General features: G+C 51.5%; 1 protein-coding gene across 2 annotated transcripts in view; it reads right to left on the bottom strand.

Annotated features, from left to right (window-relative positions):
* DHRS3 (dehydrogenase/reductase 3) overlaps positions 1-20,348 on the bottom strand; it is a 46,839-nt gene that overhangs the window by 11,155 nt on the left and 15,336 nt on the right. The window lies entirely within an intron of this gene.

Here is a 20,348-nt window from a genome sequence, read left to right as displayed (position 1 = left end):
GGACAGTGCTGAACAGGTGGTCACTAAGGAAGCCATCATGATTCAACCATTGCCATCAGAAATTCAGTATGTAATTTGCCCCATGACTGCCATGATTCCATTTGAAGAGAGTGTGCAAAGTCACAATATGACTTTTTAAAGGGAGGTCGCCTATTCAGAAGGAAACCAAGAGTTTCTGAGCCCACTGATGCCCCACCGATGGATGCATGGTCCGCAAGTCTTCCCTTTTTAAAATTTATTGTACTGTTGGCTGTGCTGGGTCTTCACTGCTGCATGCAGGGTGAGCTCAGGCCACTCCTCACTGCAGTGTGGGGCTTCTCACTGCAGTGGCTTCTCTTGTTCCAAAGCATGGGCTCTTGGGTTCTTGGGCTTCGGCAGTTGCAGTACTTGGGCTTCTACTTGTGGCTTCTGGGCTCTCGGGCACAGGATCAATAGTTGTGGCCCACAAGCTTAGATGGGGCTTCCGTGGTGGCTCAGATGGTAAGGAATCTGTCTGCAGTGCAGGAGACTGAAGTTTGATCCCTGGGTCAGGAAGATCCCCTGGAGAAGAGAATGGAATGGCAAACCCACTCCAGTGTTCTCTCCTGGAGAATCCTACAGAGGAGCCTGGCAGGCCATCGTCCATAGGGTTATAACGAGTTAGACACGACTGAGCAACTAACACTTTCACTTTTCACAGGCTTAGTTGCTCTACAGCATGTGGGATCTTCCTGGACCAGGGATCGAACCCGTGTCCCCTGCATTGGCAGGCAGATTCTTAACCACTAGACCACCAGGGAAGTCCTTCACAGGGGACTTTCTTTCTTATGTATTCCTTCCAGGATGACATCTCCTGCCAGCCCCATTCCAATGATCCTATCCAGTTAAATGTAGCAGCAGGGTTCTTCCTGTACAATGTTCCAGAATGTTTTCAGTTAGGAGCAAGCTGGTCTTCTCACCTGAGGTCTAGAGCCTGGTGGGTGAATGGACTGCAAGGTTCTGGCTGTAAAGCGCCAGGAGACTAAGCAAGGCCTTCCCTTCTACCCAGCTGTGGTCCCAGGTGGAAGGAGGGTGGGGAAGACAGGCAGCCAAGAAAGAAACATGACCTCACCCCACAGGTAATAAACATGGGACTCATTACACCAAGAGATGACCCTGGCGGGACCAAGACACAAATTCTTAAAGGGAGTTGGACAAATTTATGAATGGCTGGCCATAAAAGGCTCAGAAGAAAGGGTGGGCTAATTCTCAACCTTGACCTACAGGAGAATGACACTCCTTCCCACGACAGGTCGTTGAGTCCAGAGAGGCCCCTGTTTGTAAAATAGGGCTGGGTGACAGGGAGCTAAGAATCCCAAGATCCAGCATAATCAGCACAACGGCAGAAAGGCTGGGGGCTGGAGAGAATCAGAGAAAGAAAGAGATAAAAGGCTCCTTGGGGATTAATCTAATGGGTTTCTATTTTTGTTTCTTCTCTTTAAAATTATCAATGAAATTCCTCCTTTAAAAATAAAACCCAACACGGAAACCCCATGTGTGAAACCAGTAAAAGGAATAAATTACACGTCCAACTCCAAGTTTTCTTACTTGAAAAGCCATGCGTGAGAGCAAAAAGTCTGAGCTGGGAAGGTGAACATTTTCAAGTGGGTGATGGATGTAACTTGAGTCATACCAGACCAGAATCTATTTGCTCTGCAACTCAGGACAGAGGAAAGTCACACAGACAAGTAGTTGTTGGTGATAACAGTTTATCAACTGTTTACCTTGAAATATCAGAACATTCATAATACCACACAGGGTGCAAAATGGCTGCAGCTGGTGGGACACACAGATGTGTTGATGGCTACCACGGATTTGACTTTTTAATTAGAGTTTTTTTTTTAATTATTTGTTTGGCTGTGCTGGGTCTTAGTTGTGGCACTTGGGAACTTTAGTTGCAGCATGTGGGGTCTAGTTCCCTGCTCAGGGATCGAACACAGGCCCACTGCATTGGAAGCATGGAGTCTTAGCCACTGGACCACCAGGGAAGTCCCCTTTATTAGAGTTTTTAAAACTTTTGAAATATTTCTTGAAGGAGAATAAGAGTGTTCTTTCTACTCCTGCAACATCTCTAGGAAAGCCCAATTTTAAGCCCCACCTTGTCCAACCACTTTATTTATTTTAATTGAAGTCTTGAAATACGGGAAGGGCTTTACGAGGGAGAATTCCATCAACCACCCTCCACGATGACAAAAGTCCTCCACGAGCAAATGGACTGCAATTAAACAGGCTCCAAGGGACATTTTCTTGTCTGTTGAACTAAAAACAGACTTCAAATATGTTTCTCCAGGAAAGGCTGGAGAGATACCGTTCATGAAGAAGAAAGAGATAAACTGTTCAGGGTGTTCAGTCATCCTCCATCATATCAGACCTCACTGCTGTTTTGTAGTCACTGTCATCCTAGTTTCCTCCCATCTTCCCTTGTCACTCCATCCGTCTGTCCATCCATCCTTCCTCACATTCATCCACCCACTCATCCATCCATCCACCCACCCACCCATCCTTTCTTCTTTCTACTCACCCCACTCCACTCCACCCTACTCCACTCCATCCATCTAATTTCTGAACATGTCAGATTGAGGTGGAAGAAATCCTTGGCCTCCTTTCTTCTGCTCTGGTCCCTGCCTAATGCCGTCCCACCTCCAGCTTGTCTGGGAACAGGACCCAGGGGCTTGAACAGTTCCCTAGTGTCTGGCTGAGGACAAGAGCGGTACTTCTGGGACTCTGAGAGCAAGGAAGCTCAAAGCAGGATGCGTATGGGTTAGAAGGTGCAGGGGTCCAGATACCTGGGAGCACAAGGAACCCAGCAAACAGAGAACCAGGGAGGCAGAACCATCTGCATGGCTGGAAGGACACCCTGGAGAGGAAAACAGGGACTGGACTGAGGGAGGTGAAGCAAAGGCTGTGCCCCACCGTCTTCCCTGCATGGTGGACACACTCAGGTGGGATGCTGAGGTTTGGCCATTTCCTTTCGGGGGTCTGCTGAGGATGCCCCTGGTGGGCTGGAGGACTGGCCTCCTCATGTTCAGAGCCCCCATCTCTGACAGAGAGCTGGGAGGGGTTTCTGTCCTCCTCACCCCATCCCTCTGAGCCAGAAGCTCCCTGAGGGCCTACATTCTGCCTTGTTCATTTCATATCTCAGTGTCTGGCAATGCAAGTGCTATTTGTTCAGCGAATGAATGAAAAGCTCAGGGCTGCAGGTAGGAAGGGTTGGGAGGTGGTTAAGTAGCCTCTCTGGGGCTGAAATGAGGTCATCTCCCTTGACTGAGTTGTTTAGGGTCCCAGGAGCTTCTACCCACAGGCTATTTAGACCAAGAGTCAGTGAGACCTGGGGTTTCACTCAGAACCTCAGAACCACCCTGGACTGAGCTGCAAGGTGAGGCCCAGGCCAGTGTGTTGCCCCTTGCTGCGTATCTCTGTGCACGTCTAATTGAAAGTGTCTCTCTCTGCATGGGTGGTTGTGTATGCAGCCTCTGTACTGCTGGGTGCTTCCTTGGGCCCATGGTGGATGCTCAGAGTTCCTGGGAAGCCAGGGACTCTTTTTTTTTGGGGGGGGGGGACTCTTTTTTTTACATATTGTTTTTTATTTATGAACAAATTAAAAGAAGTCCCTGATGGCAGCGGGGGCAGCTGGGTTGCTGTTGCTGCTGCTGCTGCTAAGTCGCTTCAGTCGTGTCCGACTCTGTGCGACCCCAGAGACGGCAGCCCACCAGGCTCCCCCGTCTCTGGGATTCTCCAGGCAAGAACACTGGAGTGGGTTGCCATTTCCTTCTCCAATGCATGAAAGTGAAGTCGCTCAGTTGTGCCTGACTCTTAGCGACCCCACGGACTGCAGCCTACCAGGCTCCTTTGTCCATGGGATTTTCCAGGCAAGAGTACTGGAGTGGGGTGCCATTGCCTTCTCTGGCTGAGTTGCTGACTTGCTTACAAAGGAAGTCTGTGGACAGGAATGGGTGCAACCAGACTCCAAGCCTAGAGACCCTTCTCTCCCACCCACCTTAGGGCCCTCTTGGCCTAAAATCATTGGTCCCAACCTTCTTTGACAGCAATTCTGCCCAGGGCAAGTTGCTGTGGTGGGGATAGTGTGGGGCAGGAAATCCCATCCCCACAGGTAAGGTCGGGGCTGCAGAGGGCCCAGTGCAGAAAGAGAGGAAAGGGGACAGGGACCCTCCAAGCTGAATGATTGGTCAAGGTTTGACGGGTTGACCATCAACCCATCAGGCTGGGCATGTTCCCATCTTAGGACCCAGGCACGTCTCCGTGGTGACGGGGAGGCCCGGGCTGGTCACCTTGATGGAGACTTCAAGTAACTGAGTGCACCTCAGTGGGCACACTGCAGCTGCTGTCCCTCCTCCTCCTCCAGCCCCCTGCGGGGACCCCTCTGGGACCCCAGAGGCACTGACCAGGAACCTGGCAGGTACAGTTCAGTGGCTGGCCCAGGCAGCTCCTCACCAGAATCACTGGGGGTGACCCCAGACACTTAACAGGACAGGGGTCCCACCAGGTGCCCGAATGAGGCTGAGGCCTGGGCAGGTAGGAGGTCTGAGAGGAGCGTGGGGTAAGCCGCCCGGGGGACGGGCAGATTTATGAGCCAGGGGAACCCAACACAGCCTCCTCTTAATTAACTTCCAGGACAGAGAGCAGCTGGGGAGGGTCAGCGGCCCAGGATTTACTCCTAAGCCGAGTTTACAAAGAGCGAGCTCAGAGAGGCTCGACACCTTCTGGCCTCCCCTCCCCTTGGGGCAAAAGGCTAGCTTCTGTCCTGGAGAGGAGGAGGGAAGCAGGGTGAAGACCTCTGGCCTTCCAGGCCTCGGGGTCCCGCCCTCCTCTCCCGCGGCACTGCCCTCACAGTGAGCCTGATACCCCCCAGCAGCCCCCGAAGTTGACGGCTACCATGATCCATTTTTTATGGCCGAGAATACTGGCTCAAAGGCGCTAAGTTAGCTTGTCCAAAGTCACGCTCAGCGAGTGGTGGGGGCAGGATTTGAACCCAGAGCCTTTGCCCTCTGCAGAAGCACCCCTGAAACCCAAGGCACGGAGTGGGGAAGGTTTCTGAGCTTTGAGCATCCTGCTCCCAAATCCCATGTGTCCTCATACCCATGTTTCTTCCCACCCAACTCTCAGCTTCGTCTCCCTGGACGTTCACACCCCACGAGTCTGCTCACCAGGACTGCACGGAGGGCCTGCTGAGGGCTGGGCGCTGTGCCCTCAAGGGGGTTAACAGAGCAAATCAGACATGGTCCCTGCCTCAGGGAGACAGCGAGGAAATGAGAAGGCAGTTGGACACAAAGTGCCATGAGTGGGAAAAAGAATAAGGTGAGAACTTGACGCTAAGATATTGGATTTTTTTTTTTAACCATTTTCAAGTTAACTTTCTAACAAGTGGAAAGCAGATGCTTATGAGAATCTAGATGTTTTAAGAAAAAGATTCAGGACTTCCCTGGTGGGGCAGTGGTTAAGAATCCAGATGCTAGTAGAGGGGATGATGGGTTCAAACCCTGGTCTGAGAAGACTCCACATGCCACAGGGCAACTAAGTCTGTGTGCCACAACTACTGATCCACATGTCCTAGAGCTGGTGTTCTGCAACAAGAGAAGCCACTACAACGAGAAGCCAGAGCATCACAACTAGAGTGTAGCCCCTGCTCCCTTCAACTTGAGAAAAGCCCATGCAGCAACAAAGACCCAGTATAACCAAAAAAAAAAAAAAAAACCCCAAGAGATCCATGTCAGTTTCTAATGTATTCATGAATTATAATAAAGATGACTATATATTTACATTTAAAAAAATAAAAGAGAAATTGGGGCATTTCTGAGGTCACCGTATTATGCCCATTGTATATCTAATGAAATTGCAACTCAGAGAGGCTAAGCAAGTGGTCTGAGGTCACACAGCAACCAACAGGACAGAGATGGGACTTGAGCTGAGGTTGTTCACCGCCATTCCCTGTCCCAGTAGGAGAAAAGCTATTTCTTCTCTTCATGTGGTCCCGTGGGGATTAAGCATGCAGAAACTGGCAGCCACTGAATGTTCAGCACATTTTCTATTTCCCATGGAGAAGAGCTGAGAAAGTCACAGCACTATCCCTTGAGACACTGTCTTCTGCAGCCATTAGAATGAAGAGAGTTCACACCATGGAAAAATGGTCAGGATAAAAGGGTACAGAATTGCCCACACAAGATAATCTCATCTCTAAAAACATAACAAGTTGATGGACATCACCAGGCTACATAGGAACAGAGGTGGTCTTGGGTAGGACCTTAGGTTTATTTCTTTGTGCTTGCCTATCTAATGCCTCTAGAAGACAAACATCATTATTTATGATCTTCAAAAAAGGAGGACAGAATAACAGCTTTCCCATACATCATTTCCAGAACAGGCCATTTCACACAAGTGACTCAGCACAGCTTGTCCAACCTCTTCCGGGCTCCCATCCAGTGTGAGGTGACTATTTGCATGTCTCTTCTCCCCATTGCGAGTGAATGCGTAAGGCTACAGCGAACACCTTACACTCACTCATTCTGCACTGTGTGCTGTCTTACCATTTCACATCTGTGTATGATCTCTTGGAGGGCAGGAACTAAATCTCACCTATCCTGGGTTCCCTGAGACCCTACTAGTATGCAGCACAGACTGTTTTAAATGCCAAGGCCACTTGGGAAATCCTATTCATCCTGCAGAACCCTGCTTGAATGGCCCCTCAAATCTGAAGCTTCCCTGGCTCTCTTTCCATCGTCCCTGCAACAATAACAACACCACTATACACTGGCTAACATCCACTGAGCATTTTTCATGAGCCAGATACTGTGCTGAGTACATCCAAATGTTTTCTCCTTTCATTCACACAATCCCACCTGTAGGTAGGATCTCTCCCCCCTTCCACAGGTGAAGTGCAGACAGGTAAAATGACTTGCCCAAGGTTATACTACTTATAAACAGTGGCATAGGTGACTCAGAACTCATGTTCCTGAGCACCAACACTGACCCTGTACAGATGTGAGAGTTGGACCATAAAGAAAGCTGAATGCTGAAGAATTGATGTTTTCAAACTGTGGTGCTGGAGAAGACTCTTGCGAGTCACTTGGAAAGTAAGGAGATCAAACCAGTCAATCCTAAAGGAAATCAACCCTGAATATTCATTGGAAGGCCTGATGCTAAAGCTCCAATACTTTGGCCACCTGATGCGAAGAGCCAGCTCATTGGAAAAGACTCTGATGTTGGGAAAGATTGAGGGCAGGAGGAGAAGGGGGCAACAGAGGATGAGATGGTTAGACAGACTCACTGACTCAACGGACATGAATCTGAAAAAAAAGTCCAGGAGATAGTGAAGGACAGGGAAGCCTGGCATGCCGCAGTCCATGGGGTTGCAAAAAGTCAGACAAAACTTAGCAACTGAACAACAGCAAAGCACACAGATGTGAGTGTGCTGGGCCTATTTATGAATACCCTGCCTCCCCTATGAGCTTGAGAAGTCCTCTGGGAAGTCCTTAGTCAGCATCCAGCATGGGCCAGGTACAGAGTAAAAACCAAATGCTGTCACGTGACACTGGCCCCAGGAGGGCTCGAGAAAAATCTGCTGACCATAGAACAGTGAGTGCCTCTCCTCCACCCAGGGCTCACAGGAATGCCTGGCCTTGGCATTCATAGCTGGAGTTCAGCTGGGGCGCATGGTCCCACCAGGGACGTGAGCTGGGTGGTCTCCGTGTGGCTCCCAGGAGGAGCATCTGTTTATAATTGGCAGCCCCGGAAAGATCCAAGTCTATGGGCAGGTCTTTGGCAGACCTGCTCGTGTCCCATGGGCTCCGGGATTTGGAGCAAAGCAGTGCTGAGCTGGCTTCTCAGAAGGAAAGAAAAGACCCATTGGAGACCCCAAAGTGTGGCAGGGTGGGTAGGGGTGGGAAGGTCACAATGTGAAGAGTACACAGCTCTCCTCCAAACTCAGCACTTCCAGCAGGAAGATGTGAACAAAAACCCACCCTGTGGCCAAATGAGAAGCGAGCAGCAAAACCAAGTGTGTGATGCAGAGCAGGGCGTCAGCAAGGAGGGGCTGAGTGGACGTGCCTGCCAGCCGGCAGGTCATACTTGACACACACTCCCAGTAGGTACGTATATAGAGCAAGTTACATTCTGAGTTTTCTGCTCTTTCACATCCCTATTTCCAAAAATAGACCTCTTTTTTTTTTTTAATTTTAAAATTTTATTTTATTTATTTATTTTTTGGCCACATGGCATGCAAGATCTTAGTTCCCAACCAGGGCTCAAACCCGTGCCCCTGCCATGGAAGTGCAAAGTCCTAACCACTGGACCACCAAGGAAGTTCTGAGACCTCTTTCTTCAGTAGAGAAGCCTAGAATATGGGCTCAGGAACAAGACAGCCTGGGTTCAATTGTCTGATCTACCACCTACACAAACCTGAAAAACCCACTTAACTCCTCTGTAAATTAAGGTTGTAAAGCATCCACTTGGAAAGGTGGTTGGGAGGATGATGGAAGGACATGATAAATGCTGGCTATTATTTTTATCATTGTTATTGTTCAGTCACTAAATCGTGTCTGACTCTTGATGCCATGGACTGCAGCACACTAGGCTCCCCTGTCCTCCATGATCCCCCAGAGTTTGTTCAGATTCCTATCCAATGAGTCAGTGATGCTATCGAACCATCTCATCCTCTGTGCCCCCTTCTCCTTTCTTCTTATTATTACCACTACTATTATTATTAACCCAGGAGCAGAAATAGATCCTCCTTGCTCTCAGAAGTCTCCTTTATCCTTCACAAAGGTCTTCCCTGGTGACTCAGATGGTAAAGACTCTGCCTGCAGTGGAGGACACCCAGGTTCAATCCCTGGGTGGGGAAGATCCCCTGGAGAATGGAATGGCACTTTCTCCAGTATTCTTGCCTGGAAAATTCCACGGGTGGAGGAGCCTGGCGGACTACAGTCCAGGGGCTGCAAAGAGTTGGACACAACTCAGTACATGAGCAACACATCCTCCAAAAACTGGAGTCATGAAGGTGATGGATGCCTTTGTTATTGCTGTTCAGTTGTTCAGTCATCTCAGACTGCGACCCCATGGACTACAGCACACCAGGCTTTCCTATCCTTCACCATCTCCCAGAGATTGTGCAAACTCATGTCTATTGAGAAGCAATAGAGGGGCTGGGACTGGATGCCATGATCTTAGTTTTTTGAATGTTGCATTTTAAGCCAGCCTTTTCACTCTCCTCTATTACCTTCATCAATAGGCTCGTTAATTCCTCTTCACTTTCTGCCATAAGGGTGGTGTCATCTGCATATCTGAGATTGTTGATATTTCTTCCTACAAACTTGATTCCAGCTTGTGCTTCATCCAGCCTGGCATCTTGCATGGTGTACTCTGCATATAAGTTAAATAAGCAGGGTGACAATATACAGCCTTGACATACTCCTTTCCCAATTTGAAACCAGTCCATTGTTCCATGTATGGTTCTAAATGTTGTTTCTGGACCTGCATACAGGTTTGGCAGGAGGCAGGTATGGTGGTCTGGTATTTCCATCTCTTTAATAATTTTCCACAGTTTGCTGTGATCCACACAGTCAAAGGCTTTGGCGTAGTCAGTTGACTTTGCACTCCAGGATGTCTGGCTCTAGGTGAGTGATCACACCATCGTGGTTATCTGGGTCATGAAGATCTTTTGTTTATAGTTCTGTGTATTCTTGCCACCTCTTCTTAATATCTTCTGCTTCTGTTAGGTCCATACCATTTTTGTCCTTTAATGTGCCTATCTTTGCATGAAAAGTTCCCTTGGTATCTCCAATTTTCTTAAAGAGATCTCTAGTCTCTCCCATTCTATTGTTTTCCTCTATTTCTTTGCATTGTTCACTTAAAAAGGCTTTCTTATCTCTCCTTGCTATTCTCTGGAGCTCTGCATTTAGATGGGTATATCTTTCCTTTTCTCCTTTGCCTTTAGCCTCTCTTCTTTTCTGAGCTATTTGTAAGGCCTCCTCAGACAACCATTTTGCCTTTTGCCTTTCTTTTTCTTGGGGATGGTTTTGATCACCGACTCCTGTACAATGTTACAAACCTCTGTCCATAGTTCTTCAGGCACTCTGTCTATCAGATCTAATCCCTTGAATCTGTCACTTCCACTGTATAATCATAAGGGATTTGATTTAAGTCATACCTGAATGGTCTAGTGGTTTTCCCTATGTTCTTCAATTTAAGTCCAAATTTTGCAATCTAATAGTGGTGGATGCCAAGACTCCAATTGGGGCTTCTTTGCCTCACCTGTGGACACAGCCTTGACTGGGGCTGAATCCCCAAATCTTAGAGACTGCCCGTTCCATCCTTCTACCAGACTTAGAGGACCCTCCTGAGTCCACACCCCTGACCAAGGCCTAGGAAGGAGAAGACCAGCATCAAAAGTATCCAGCTGCAAAGCAGGCCGCGGGGCACCTGTTAGGAGGATTTCTTGAGAGGAGAGATTTTCAAGCTGAGCTCTAGGGACCCTGGGGGTTCTAGTAAGGAGCTTCAGGGGTTGCTGATGGGTGGGGAGCTTGACAGACAGAGTTCCAACCCACCCACCCATCCTCCACCCTGCAGAGCAGTGGCACTTTCATTAGGCTCCCATAATAGCCATTTCCACAAAGATTCTGTGGCTAAAAAGAATAGAGTTCGAATGGTACCACTCTGGATTATAGCCTTTTGCTTCCAGGATGGGCATTTTTTTTTTTTTTTTTAACTAGGAATGAACCCAGGTTGGAAGCCTCTAGCTCTCCCCTACTGGGACTGCCAGCCTGCCACTCCTGCTTCCCCAGCAAGCCAGCAGCCTTTCTTCTTCCAAAAGGCAACCCTTTAGAATTGACAACAGAGTTTGGGTACTGCTTCCAGGTGTCTCCTTCCTGGATCTCAAATTAATTAAGTAATCTATTTTTGGTCACACCCCGAGGCATGCGGAACTTCCCCGATCAGAGATCAAACTCGTGCCCCCTGTATTCTAAGAGAGGAGTCTTAACCACTGGACCATCAGGAAAGTCCCGGTTTCTGGACTTTCTTTTTTCTGTCGTTCCCCCTGGGAGCCCTGTTTCCAGACTCTCCAAGCCCTGTCCGCACCCTGCTCTTTAAGAGGCCTGGGGTTCACTACCTGTGTCCCACTGTTGACCCATGACCTTGGCAGGTCACCACTGGGCCTCTCTTAGGGACTTAGGCCAGAGCCTGCCTTCCCCTCTCGCTCCCTGAGCAGGCCTCCCACGGAGCTGCGCGTGGTCGGATCGCACAGGCTCGTCCCCTGCCCGGGCCTGCCGAGAATGTTCTGGCTACTGCTGGCTCAGCTGTTGGAGAGGATTGTTTTGAAGCTCCTCAAATTAGATCGCCCAGCGGTGTCCTCCTCCCACAAGTTGCTGACCACAGCCTGGAGCCCGGCAGAAACTTCCTCCCGGCCGCTGTCCAGCCTGGAACGGGTCCCTTGGGAGGCACAGGGACGACCATGAGGGCTTGCGCCAAGCTCAACACCTGTCGGGGTCTCTCATCTTGTCCTCTGAGAGCTCTGGGGGAGGAGGTATTGTACCCATTTCGTCCAGGAGAAAACCGAGGCACAGAGTTACAATTCCAGCTGTTCGATATACCCAAAGTTATTCAGCTGGTAGGAAGCTGAGCTAGAACTCCAACCTGCAGGGTCTGATGCCCCATCCTGAGCCCTCCACCTCTGTCCTTCACCTGCAGGAGCAAAGGGACCCCCTAAAAGGATGGGTCCATTCACTGCCCAGATGTCACCGAGCATATCCAAGGGGCGAGGACTGGACAGTGGGGAAAGAAGGAAAGATGCGGCCCTGTCCTGGCACAGTGACTGGACTTGCTGACCAAGCACTTGCTGAATGATGACAGTGATGATGTTCACCCCGCTGTATGGACACTGGAGGTCTTTAGAGGCTGAGATGGGAGCACAGAGGGGGACGGGAGCTTCTCTGCTGAGCATGGTGCCCAGGGCTGGTGGTTGGGAGCAGCCTTGCTTCTGTCGCCTCCTCCACTGCTGCCACTCTGGGCCGAGCCCCATCATCCCTCACCTGGACCACAGCCATGGCCCACAGAGGTCTCCCAGCTTTGACCTTTGCCCCAGTGCCCCCACCCCTGCCTCAGTCTCTTCTCCATACAGCAGGTGGAGAGATATCCTTCCAGAACTGTCAGACCCTGTCACTCTGCTCACAGCTCCCAGGGGCTCCCCGTCTCACCCAGGGTGAAATCTACAGTGTTCACTATAGAGCACTAGTTCACTAGTTTCACTGTAGTGAAATCTAAAGTGACCACAAGTCTCTCCTGCTCTGACGTGCCCCCACCTCTCCCCCTCTCGGGGCTGACTGGTCTCTACCACGTGGGTCTCCTTGCCTGCATGACCACCCAGCCCGCTTCTACCCCAGGGCCTTTGTACCAGCTGTTCTGTCTTCTTTGCCCAAGTAGCCCTCTTCTCACGCCCTCTCCTCTTACAGATTCTGCTCAAACATCTCTACATGAGGGATCTTCATGTAAAGTCCTCCTGACCCCCAAAGACTCGCTCCCCAACACTACCTTTGCTTTTTAAAAATAGTTTTTTATTAATAGTCTTTATTTTTAAGAGTCTTGAGATTTCCTACACACTCCTGCCTGCACATATGGACAGCCTCCTCCACCATCAACATTACTCACCGGAAGGGTACCTGTATTACAGTTGAACCCACACTGACACATTATTATCACCCAAAGACCATAGTTTACATTAAGGTTCACTCTTGCTATTGTATCTCCTGAGTTTTGGCAAACATATAATGGCATGTATCCACCACTGTAGTATCAGAGTGTAGCTTCACTGCCCTAAAAATCCTCCAGGGTTTCCGTTCTTTCCCCCAACCCCTGGCAACACTGATCTTTTTACTGTTTCTATAGTTTGGCCTTTTCCAGAATGGGCTTTAGTTGGAATCATCTAGGATGTAGCCCTTTCAGACTGGCCTCTTTCACTTAGTAATATGTACTTGTGGTTCCTCCATGTCTTTTCACAGCTTGATGATTTATTTCCTTTTGATGGTTCCTTTCTTTTGAGCACTGAATAATATGCCACTGTCTGAAGGCTCCACAGTTTATTTACTCATTCACCTACTGAAGGACTTCTTGGTTGCAAGGTTTGTCAATTAGGAATAAAGCTGCTATAAATATCCCTTCTGTATGTCCCCGCTTTTTTAGCTTCCCAGATCTCTTCTTTCTCAGTCCCTGAGACACATGATGAATGCCTCCATGCTGAATGCCTCATGTCTCTGAGGACAGAGGGCGCCCTCGTCAAAACCTAGCACGGCCACCTGCCAAGAGCCACAGCTCAGAAACCAAGTGTGACAACTCAGTTAAGTCCCATCTCATCCCTGAGTGTGATTCTTGTGAACCTTTCTGGTTCTGAGACCACTGGGAAAATCCTCCAGGGAAACCATCTCCAAGACTGACTCTATGGGAAAGCTGAATACCTCTCACTTCCAGCCAGAAAACCAGGGGCTGTGCCTCCCCACTGTCTGTCCTCAGCCCACACGTGGCAAAACTCAGAGGGGGTGGGGAAACTCAGGCCAGAGTCACTGGCGGAAGCCCCATGACCATTGTCCCAGTTCCTCCACTTGGACTTCCTGATGGTGAACGCCAGGTGACCTTGGGGGTGCTGCCAAGAAGGGGAGAAGAGGGGCAGCATTTGCAGACCACTCTCCAACCCAGCTGGAGAAGGAAACGGCAACCCACTCCAGTATTCTTGCCTGGAGAATCCCAGGGACAGAGGAGCCTGGTGGACTGTCTATGGAATCGCACAGGGTCGGACAGTACTGAAGGGACTTAGCAGCAGCAGCTCCAACCCAGTGTATGTCTTCAGTATTACCATCCTGAGCAATGGGGCCATACTTTCAGTGCTCAGGCAGGCTGAGTAACCCTTGCAGGCTGTGCCTCCAGAAGTTTCAAGGCAACACTTGAGCCTGAACTCCGAAGCCAAGCTCTTTCACTACTCCTCGTCCTGCCTCATTCACTCATTTGTTCTTTCACTCATTCGAGGTGTAGTTACTGGATGCCAGGCACTGTTGGAGGCTCCAGGGTACAGTAGGAAAGAAATTCATCCCACTCTCCTGGGGTTTGCTTTCAGGTGTGTATGGGGAACAAAGGGACCAAGAGACAATCAGCAATTGGCCATACAATATATAAAGGTGGCCAAAAGTGAAGGAAAGGAACAGAAAGCTTTGTAGAGGGGGGCTGGATAGAATGATCATGCAGCGGGAGTGGTATTTAGCCAGGGATGGGGACAGGGAGGGGCTTCCTAGGTGGCTCAGTGGTAAAGAACCTGCCTGCCAATGCAGGAGACGTAAGAGACATGGGTTTGATTCCTAGGTATGGAAGATACATGGCAACCCATTCCCATATACTTGCCCAGATTATCCCATGGACAGAGGAGTCTGGCAGGCTACAGTCCATAGGGTCTCAAAACAGTCGGACACAGCTGAAACAAACCTAGCATGCATGCACGCATGGGGACAGGGAGAGCTTATCTGATAAGCTAACATCTGGGCAGACACTTAAGGGAAGTGAAGAGGAGGCCATGCAGATATTTGGGGAAGGAGCATTCCAGGCAGAGGGAAGAGCCAGTACAAAGGCCCTGGGGTAGGAATAAGCTTGGTGTGTTCAAGGGACAGCAAGGAGGCCAAGTGGAAGAGCTTAGTGGGAGACACGAAGCTGGGGCAGTGACCAGGGCTGTGACCACAGCCAGGAGATGGATGGAGGGGAACGGGGAGGGGTGGGGAGGAGCCGCGGGGCGGGGGGGGGGGGGCGGTGTGCCTGGGTGAAGGTGATGGAGGAGGATTCGGCAAGACTGCAGGTTTGGGCTGCCAAGAGAAGAGGGGTGCCCAGAGGACCCCAAAAGGTTTGACCTGAAAAATGGAAGAGCAGGGTTGCCATGAATTGAGGCCCCAAGCCTCCCTCTCCTGGGAAGGCCGGCTTTGGCAAGTCCCAGGTTCACAGGAGGAAGAGAAAGATCCCCAGGTTCCTTCCGCTTCCAAAACACCCAGCTTAAGCAGGGGGTGGAGGGGGCGGTGACGGAGGAAACAGTTCCAGGTGGCCAGGCTCCTCAGGAAGAGGGCGCCTGGGGCGGGCCACGCAGGCCAGCTACCCACCTAGCTTGCCCGGGTAAACACGCCAGTTTCCAATAACAAAGTGGCAGGCCACCCCAGCCCGCTCCGCGCGCAGGGAGGCGGTCCGTGCTCACATGATGGAGTGAGGGGGTGGCAGGAGGAGCCGCCGAGGGGAAACCTCAACGAATCTGGCAGGAGGCTCCAGGAAGTCCTTCTGAAAGTGGGCCCTGGGCCGGGCGGAGGGTGGGGTCCGCGGGGGTCCCGCGAGGGGGTGGGTGGCGCTGGGCTGGAGTCCTCCGAAGTGGGGATCGGGCTGGGCTCCCAGCAGGCGGATGGGGAAGGGGTGGAAAGGGGAAGGGAAGGGGCTGGGAGGTAGTTGGGGAGGGTGTGGGGCAGGGCTGCGTCCCGGAGGTGCCGGGGTGGGGAGGGGCTTCGCAGGTGGGGGCTCGGGGAGGGTTAGAAGGGACGTCGCGTTGGGATGGGATTGGGGATACAGAAAGCGCAGGGGCAGGGGACAGTGGGGAAGAAAGTGGTGTTGGGGTCGCGGCGTGGATTGGGGAGGGCGCGGGTGGGGGTCGGGACGCGGACGCGACCTGGGCGGAGGGGGAGGGGCCAGGTTGGGGTCGCACGCGGTGGGGGCGGGGTAGGGAAAGGGTCCCCTCCCGCTCCCGGGACCGCCCGCGCTTCCTCCCTCCGGCGGAGCGGTAAACAAACGCCGTGATGTCACCCGCGCCGCTGACCTGCGGCTGAACCCGGAGCTGTAAATGAGATGCAAGGTGCCAGCAGCCTCCGGGCCGCGCGGCCTGCGAGCCACACACGCTCCTCCGCGCCGGCCCGAGGTTCCCCCAGCTGCACACATGGACAGGATGCTGCAAACGCCACCAGACATTGCAACACGCAGCCAGTCTGCTGGCCGCGGCTTGAACCTTCCCGCCGCCTCCTCCGCCGCCCCCCGGCAGGCACCGGCCCAGCTGGAGCGCGGCCTCCCTCCTCCGGAGCATGCCTGGGGCCTGGCAGCTTCCACTTATCTGGGGGTCAGCTCTCCGCGAGGCACCCCATCGCCTGCCTTCCCAGGGGGCTTCCAGACCTGAGAGCTGGGCCTGGGTGGGGTGGGGTGAACTTTGGGCTTTTGTGCCCAACAGGTGGGGAAGTGCCTGCCTTTGCACTCGGCTCTCTGGGAAGCTCATTCCTTTTCCGTGAGGCGGGGGCGCTGGAGGCCCCTTTTCCAGGTGGAAGCCGATGCCTAAGTGTCCCCTGGCTGCCCACCAGCTGCTCCCTCACTCCACAGGGCAGGGGGCCACCCTTTCTTCCAGAGAGCTCCCCCAGAGCAGCCCTGGACTGCCTACCGTTGGCAACCCCAACCCGTCCCTGGCTCTGAACTGCCCTTGGGAATGGAAATCCGCCTGGCTGGGGCCAGGAAGGCCAGTAGGCTGTTCTGGAGTTGATTTTGCTGTGTGACTTGGGAATGAGTCACTTGGCATCTCTGGGCTTCACCAAATCCCACTGGGGAAGTGGGGAGGGTTGAAACCGGCCTCCCTCTGCTAGAGTGCGGAAGGTCAAAAGTGCAAGAAACCCTCACCAGGCTGCCGGGGCTGGTGAGAACCCTCAGGTGCAGGGGCCTGGCCTGTTGAGAAGGTAGAACTGCTCAGAGAAATCGGGGCCAACCCTCCCTGCTCCCAGGCTTCATTGTGAGAAGCTGGGGCTGTGGGGACATACTGGTAAACAGTCCGCGGGGCCGAAGGAGCCCACACACTGGCTCCTCTACATGGACCCCACTAACTCAAGTCCTTTAAGAAGCTGGGAGAACCTAAAATGACTGTAGATCTTTCAAAAGCACCCCAAGTACCCAGCTCATAATGCCAGAGCCCATTCTAGCTTCTCTTTTACTGAAATTAATATTTGGGCTTCCCTGGTGGCTCAGCTGGTAAAGAATCCACCTGCAATGTGGGAAACCTGGGTTTGATCCCTGTTTTGGGAAGATCCCCTAGAGAAGGGAATGGCTGTCTGGAGAATTCCATGGACTTAATAGCTAAATCCCTCTCTCTCGCATCATCCTGTTTTCCAGCATTTTGTCACTATCTGAAAGTTTAATAGTTATTTGCTTGCTTGCTTTGTCTGTCCCCCTCCCCCAATGCACACTCTACAATGTAGGTTCACCGAGTACTCCCCCGCACCTGGTGAATATGTGAGTGAATGAATGAAATCATCTTGCCTCACATGTGATATGGGCACTGACCTTGGGAGGAGTAAAGTTGACAGCCCAGGAGGTATGGCTATCATGAGGACCAGTCACACCACTTGTTGGGCCCGAGAAAAAAAGGACAATGTGTGGCTCCTAGTTGAAAAAATTATTGAGAATATCAAGATGGTGAGAGCAGGGCACTGACAAGTATAGGGCCCTTGTGAGCCAGGGGTTGTGTGTGACAGCTAGGGTCACCTACCCAGGAAGCCAGACAGGGTGTTCACACATAGCACTCAGAAGCAATGCCCAAGGCGGGGAGTGGGGAGGTGGGGGCACCGAATGCCAAGTCTCAGGCTTTCCACACCTTCCCTGGGCTGCAGGAAACTGGATCCAATAGAGTTTCTCCTTGTTGCAGAATGGATGACACCTCCCACACAGACAGCTGACAACAGCTAGCTGAGGGTTGTCTGTGCTCCCAATGGACACGTGCAAAAAGCAAAAGCAGGCAATATGGAGGCATATAGGATTTAGGGGCAACAGTAAGCATGTAATGGTCATTGCCCTGGTTAGCATTTAGTCAGGAGCTTCTCTAAAGTGCTACAGTGAGGCCCACAATCCAAAAAGCTCTAAAATCCTTTAGCCCCCCCTTAATTAGACCCATACATTTAGGCAAGTCCACAAGGGGCTGTGGACCTGAGCTGCTGGCCCACTTTAGAGATAAGGCACCAAGGTCCTGGCAATATCAAGGGCATAGCCAGGAAATGGCTGAGCTGGGACCCTGGCATCACTTCTGGGAGCTGCTGGCGAAGGTGAGAACACAGCTGTTGTTTGGGGTAGAGAATGACGGCCTTTTTATGGGGGCAACTCTTTCAGCATCCCCTTTCCGACCCCAACCTGAAGCCCAGAGGCCCTTGAGCTGGTGTGTCCCAGGGAAGCCTCCAGCTAATTAAGCATTATTTATGGACAGGCCTCCTGAAGACAAGCTTTAAATTACTTGCAGGCTGTGCCAAGGTAACTGTCTATCCTACCGGCTATTAATTAGGAATCAGTTTAATCTCTGCTGGACGAAGGTCAAACACTATGGAGTTGACCCGGCTGGCTGGCGTCGCACTATCAGGCTGAGGATCTGGGCCTGGAGGGCTGGGGGACTCAGGGGAAGTGGCAGGACATTGCAACGGGAAATGACCTGGTCAGCACATCCTGCAAAGGCCAGGATGCTGAGAGCAAAGCCACGTGGGCCTCGGCCCAGGAAGCCAGGCAAGGTGGGGTTTCCCTTTAGCACCAGCCCTGCAGAAAGTGGATTTCAGTGGTCCTCAGAGAGTGCCCCAGCCCTCCAACAGCAGAAAAGTCTGCTGGAAATTCAGGCTTCCCTCACCTGCCTGGTCATGCAACCTGTAGAAACCCTTCTGTGGCTCCCTGGTGCTCTTCTAGGGCTTCCCAGGTGGCTCATTGGTAAAGAATCCACCTGCAATGCAGGAGATATGGGTTTGATCCCTGGGTCAGAAAGATCCCCTGGAGAAGGAAATGGCAACCTACTCCAGTATTCTGGCCTGGAAAATCCCATGGACAGAGGAGCCTGGCGGGCTACAGTCCACGGGGTTGCAAAAGAGGCGGACACAACTTAGCAACTAAACAACAACAGTGCTCGTCTAATCAAGTCCCGATTCCAGCCCATGGCCACCAAGCTCTGTGAGCTCTGCCAGGCCAGACTCTCTTATCTCCCACTTTCCAGACAGGCTCATCCCCTCTGCCTGGAATGTGCGCCTTCCATGGCTTCCACCTCAGTCTTGATGCCTCACTTTAGACCCTGCTCCTAGCCATTGCCAGCCTTCCTTCCCCAGAAGCCAGATTGCCTGGATACAGAGCTCATGACTGTGTGCTGTTAAGCAAGTATTTAACCTTGTGAGCCTTTGTTTTCTCATTTTTAAAATAGGGACATAGGACTTCCCTGGTGGTCCAGTGACTAAGACTCCACGCTCCCGATGCAGGGGGCCTGGGTTCCACCTCTGGTCAGGGAACTACATCCCACATGCCGCAAGTAAGAGTTTGTATGCCACAACTGAAGACCTCGAGTGCTGCAACGAAGACCTGGCACAGCCAAATAAATAAATATTTTTTTAATTAAAAAAAATAAAATACGGATAGTCATAGTTCCGCCCTCATTGGGTTCTGAGGAGCAAATCAGATTGTTACTGTAAGCAATTTAGTGTGTTGTTGTTTAGTTGCTAAGTTATGTCCAACTCTTTGCCACCCCATGGACTGTAGCCCCGCCAGGCTCCTCTGTCCATGGGATTTTCCAGGCAAGAATACTGGAGTGGGTTGTAGTTTCTTTCTCCAGGGGATCTTCCCAACCCAGGGGTCGAACCCACATTTCCTGCATTGGCAGGTGGATTCTTTTACCACTGAGCCACCAGGGAAGTCCTGAGCATACTGGGATGCTCATATCCTAAACCCCAGAACCTGGGACTATGTCAACTTACACAGGAAAGGGAGATTTAAGGTTGCAGATGGAATTAAATTTGCTAATCAACTGACTTTAAAATAGAAAAACTGTCCTGGATTATCCAGGTGAGCTCAGTGTAATAACAAGAGGCCTGAGAAGTGGCAGAAGGAGACAGAAGAGAGAGGGAGATGTGACCATGGAAGCCGGGTTACGGTGATGCAATCTTGACGGCTTTGAAGGTGAAGGAAGGGGCCACGAGCCAAGGAATGTGGGCAGCTTCTAGAAGCTGGAAGAGGTGAGGGCATGGATTCTTCACTCCAGCCTCCAGAGGAAACATAGCCCTGACACCTTGATTTTAGCCCATGAGACCGCTGTTGGACTCCTGACCTCCAGAACCGCGAGAGAATGAATGTAATTTTTAAGCCGCTGAGTGTATGGTGTGTGTTAGTGCAGCTGCGGGAAGCTCAGGCAGAGAGGTGGAGAGCCGGGTGGAAACCGGAGTTTGTCTCCAATGTCTATGGGCTTCCAGTGGCATGGCAGCCCCTACCCCATGCTAACCTGTCAGCATCACTTAAAACAAACCCTCTATTGGACTTCCCTGGTGGCTGGGAAATCC

The sequence above is a fragment of the Dama dama genome, chromosome 14, assembly GCF_033118175.1.
Source record: "Dama dama isolate Ldn47 chromosome 14, ASM3311817v1, whole genome shotgun sequence".
NCBI classification, from domain to species: Eukaryota; Metazoa; Chordata; class Mammalia; order Artiodactyla; family Cervidae; genus Dama; species Dama dama.
Note: the sequence above shows the minus strand (reverse complement) of the source record. Positions and strands in the feature narration are given on the sequence as shown.